The following is a 5,000-nucleotide window of genomic DNA, read 5'->3' on the forward strand; positions in this document are numbered from 1 at the left end:
AGGAGCTGGACAGATGGTGCTGAATTTTTTCTCCTCGTGTGTCTTTTCTTCCAGATTCAGCCATTCACTCACACACACACACACACACACACACACACACACACACACACACACACACACACACACACACACACACACACCATCAACCATTCCTGCATTGACACACACACAAACACACACCGTACACACACACACACACACACACACAGCATCAACCATTCTTGCGTTGGCACCTCTTTTGTGCACCATCGTTTCATCAAAGCTTCATTTAAAAAACGACTGGACCATCTGAAAACACACACACACACTCACACACACACACATCGTACACACACACACACACACACACACACACACACACACACACACACACACACACACACACACACACACACACACACACACAGCATCAACCATCCCTACGTTGGCACCTCTTTTGTGCCCCAACGTTTCATCAAAAGCCTCGTTTAAAAAACTGGCCAAAAAAAAAAAAATTGTTTAAAAGGGAGGCGGCCCCAGAAGGCTTTTCTGCAGGTAGCGAAGCATCCAGCTCAGATGCAGCCTCACTGGCTCACTGGCCCGCGCACAAAAGCTTTTCACATCTCCCTTAGCCCAAAATCTGGCTGCTACTCGCTTTCCTCCCCTCCACCCCTCTCCCTCACACACACACACAGTCAGTCACACACACATACACACACACACACACACACACACAGACACAGAGAGAGAGAGAGAGAGAGAGAGAGAGACACACACACACACACACACACACACACCCCTAATCTTTGTTTCAAGTCTCACCCCCCTGTAAAAAGACTCAACGAAGCAGATCAGTGTCCTCACTGGCACGCTAAGGCCGGGCCGGTACGGTGTGTGTGTGTGTGTGTGTGTGTGTGTGTGTGTGTGTGTGTGTGTGTGTGTGTGTGTGTGTGTCAGCCCGTACGGTGGGGGGGGGGGGGAATGGAGGGATAAGGAGCCGGAGAGAGAGACCCCCTTACAGTGTTCAGGATTATAGAGACAAATCCTGATTCAGCTGCAATGACTTCCTAAAGCTCTCCAACCCTGCAGGACGCAAAGGGGCGGGTCGCTTGTTATGAAGAGTTGTTATGTCGTAAAAAATGCACTGAAATGTCATTTTAATTCGATTGATTCTAACTATGAACAATGTCAATGCCACATTCACCTGCCAAGATCCAGTGATATATATATAACCAATCGATACATTACATTAGGAGCTCATTTATCAACGAGTATCTCATTAGCCTGTCTCCTTCTTATTCTCTTTTAAACCTGCGATGAAGTATTCTTTTGTCCAATGGAAAAGTTGACATATATATCACCTTTAAAGTTTACTCGTTGAGCTTGATATCAATCCAGCAGTTACAGAGCAACATGATCATTCATTTAGAGTTGTGTTTGTGTCACCTGATGAGTAAGTAAAAAGCGGAGCCTTACAAACTTGCTAAAGCGATATGTGGACCCAAGGACCAACTTGTGCTTGTTCTGGGTTGGGGAAAGGTTTTAACGATGTGTTATATCACTGCATGTTTCTGTTTTTCGACAAAACTTAACATTTGTAGAGTAAACTTTCTGTAGACGGCTCATGCTTTGCCATTTCTAAAAACGTATGAGAACTGAAACAAATATGTAATCGAAACTTCAAAGTCAAGTCAAAGTCAAAGGTTGCGTTCCGAATCGCATACTTTCTACTATATAGTATGTAGAAAAAAGATTTAGGATGTCCCGATTCTTGTGGCCAGATTTAGGATGGTTAGAAGTACCCGGATGTCCTACTTTATGCGGCCAAGATTGTTAGTGGTGAAAAGTGCATCCTATTTTGGCGATTCTGACCCACAATCCAGTGCGCACGTGAAGTGACGTCACATCGACGAAGCCTCCATATGAAGACAAACGGGGATGCGACGGATATAAAAGCAAAAGGCAAGATCAAGGCGCAATGTTATGATGAAATAAGAGATTAAAGTATGTCCCAATAGTATGCATACTGCATCCTAACTAGATTCTTTTTATCGTCGGATGTAGTATGTAGAATAGAAAAAAGAAAGAGTATGCGATTCGGAACGCAACCAAAGTGTTTTATTGTCAGTTCTGATAAATGCAAGACATACATCAGAATCAAAATGGCGTTTATCTCTGACCCACGGTGCAATAGGAACACACTTGTACTAAAAGATTTCCAACAACCAGACTGACGAGCAAAGCAACATGATCACTTTTTTTTTAAACGTTTTTTTTTTTTTTTTTTTGGCATTTTCAAGCTTTATTAGACAGTACAGAGTTGAAATGGGGAGACAGAGAGAGAGAGAGAGAGAGAGAGAGAGAGAGAGAGAGAGAGAGGGGGGATGACCTGCTTTAAAGGTCCACGGGTCGGATTTGAACCCGTGATCACTGCAACGAAGGCCGGAGCCGATATGGTACGCGCTCTATCCAATACACCACTACACCACCAGAGCACCCCTACCACACAATCACTTCTGACACGTGATGATAGACAGTAAATTAACTAAAGGGAGTTGTTTCTGCTATGAATTGAAACAAATATAGGTTGACTGGCTCCTCAAAACTCCTGTCAAGGAAAAAAACTTAATTCGTTCTGTGGGGTCATCCCTATGTTCCCACAGAACGATGGTTCCACAGCCCTATGTTACTAAAATTGGCAATTAGGTTCAAACATCACAGCTGGGTGGTTAGGGTACACACACACAAACACACACATGCACACACACATGCACACACACACACACACACACACACACACACACACACACACACACACACACACACACACACACACACACACACACACACACACAGCTGGGTGGTTAGGGCTAAGGTGAGGGGACAGGGAGAGGTTAGAATAGGATTGAGACCGACACACACACACACACACACACACACACACACTATTATCTATTATATTGTTTAATTACTTAGAAATGTGTGCTCATCGGGCTGTGGGGACATATACACACTCCCCTTTCCTGTATGTCCTTCACTATGGTATTTTTTTAAAACCTGCGTCTCTTCATTTTTCGCTAAAACACATGTTGGAACAGGCTCCACTTTACAGCTTAAACAAGCAAATTTACTGCAAAAACACAGACAACTGACAATTCCAACACTTTAAACATAACAACAAGTCTCTTCCTTCCCCTCAGGGCCTGCTTACTGCAAGGTGACAACATCATTGTCCTCAAGCACTGGTCAATTTTGAGATTTTTGTCTATTTTACTTCCATAACATGTCTTCTTTCATACTAGTATAAATCAGAGGTCCAACATGTACATTCAGGTGTTTATTTGACCAAACCTTGTCTGTTTAAAATCTGAATCAGAAAATCTTTGGTTTTTAAAAAGTTTCAAATGTAGGCCAACGCATAATTAGTTAGATATTGCCAATTTGCGTATTTATTCCAACGTTTAAAAAAAAATGCAATACAAAATAACTATTGTAATGCAAGTAGCCTAATCAGCTGGCGAAGTGTCATGATGATATCTATAAGTTAAAAATGTTACTCTAGTCACCTGCACTGTGTCTCTAATAAAGCGAGTACAGTCACATTCACGTAACTCCAAGTCTTTAAAAATAATAAAATAACAATAGTTTTACATATTCTTCGGGGAGATATGTGAGTCTAAGCTTTTCACGGTGATGTTATCAATCAATCAATCAATCAATCAATCAATCAATCAATCAATCAATCAATCAATCAATCAATCAATATCCTTTATTTAACCAGGTAAAAATTAATTGAGATTAAAATCTCTTTTTCAAGAATGACCAGCTGGCCAAGAAGGCAGCACCATGATAACATAAGCACAATCAACCACAATTCTCATACACCACATTCAACATCAATTAAATTACAATACAAGATCAGGGACAAGACAAGACTATATGAAGATTGAAATGAGTACAGTTAAAAATTAAATAAATAAACTGGTGACAGGTGAGTGAATAAACCCGGCAGTTATCAGAAAATACCTTTACAAACTATTATTCTAGAGAGAAGCCTTACAGGATAATCAGAATCACAATCACAATCCTTTATTGTCATGGTACCTACAGTGTACAACGAAACGGTAGCAGCATCCCAGTATACACACAAACACTAAATATAAAAATAGTTAAAAAAAAAATAGTGTAGGGCATCAGTGAAAGTACTGTAGCCTAATTATTACGGCTGTTGTTGTTGCCAGATATATGGAGCCTTCCTTTGACACCCTTAATAAGCCAGTCAGACTACCGTGTCCAAACTTCTCTTTTCATGGCTGACAGCTCCGGTCTGTCTGTGTGGCTGATATACGTGACGCATTACCGCCTCTGTCTCTCTGTCTCTGTCTCTCTCTCTGTCTCTCTCTCCCTTTCTCTCTCTCTCTCTACCTCCCCCTCTCTCTCTCTCTCTCTCTCTCTCTCTCTCTCTCTCTGGGCCTCTCTCTCGTTCTCTCTCTCTCTCTGTCTACCTCTCTCTCTCTCTCTCTCTCTCTCTCTCTCTCTCTCTCTCTCTCTCTTTTAATCTGCGCTCCCACAGACACCGAGACGATCAGTGACTCGTCGCATCAACTGTAAAAATCACACGAGCGAGATATCTCATCTCTTTAAAAACCACTTTGGATTTCATTAAGAACCATTTTGGAGTCGTTTTACTTGAACGTTTCCAAAAGGCGCACACCGCGTTACGCACGGCAATGGTGAATTAAGTGAATAAACAAGAGCAATTTATGGCTGAATTGAAGATGAATACACACACACACACACACACACACACACACACACACACACACACACACACACACACACACACGCACACACACACACACACACACATACACACACACACACTAGATAAAGGCATCTTTGGTTCCTTTTTGGGACAGAATTCACTTCCCAGATCACTTGAACTATAGCTGCGAAAATTTAAATCACCTTTTAAGTTCGCGCAGCAAGTTCAAAAACACAAACACATCTAAACACACGAG

The 5,000-nt window shown here is 41.9% G+C and overlaps 2 protein-coding genes across 2 annotated transcripts in view; one reads left to right on the forward strand and one right to left on the reverse strand.

Moving 5' to 3' along the window:
- aass (aminoadipate-semialdehyde synthase) overlaps nt 1-5,000 on the forward strand; it is a 519,315-nt gene that overhangs the window by 153,433 nt on the left and 360,882 nt on the right. The gene's annotated exons all lie outside the window — the stretch shown is intronic.
- The window catches only part of ptprz1a (protein tyrosine phosphatase receptor type Z1a), a 109,345-nt gene that overhangs the window by 104,061 nt on the left and 284 nt on the right, over nt 1-5,000 (reverse strand). The gene's annotated exons all lie outside the window — the stretch shown is intronic.

This window comes from Ammodytes marinus (assembly GCF_949987685.1).
Source record: "Ammodytes marinus genome assembly, chromosome: 5".
NCBI lineage: Eukaryota > Metazoa > Chordata > Actinopteri > Uranoscopiformes > Ammodytidae > Ammodytes > Ammodytes marinus.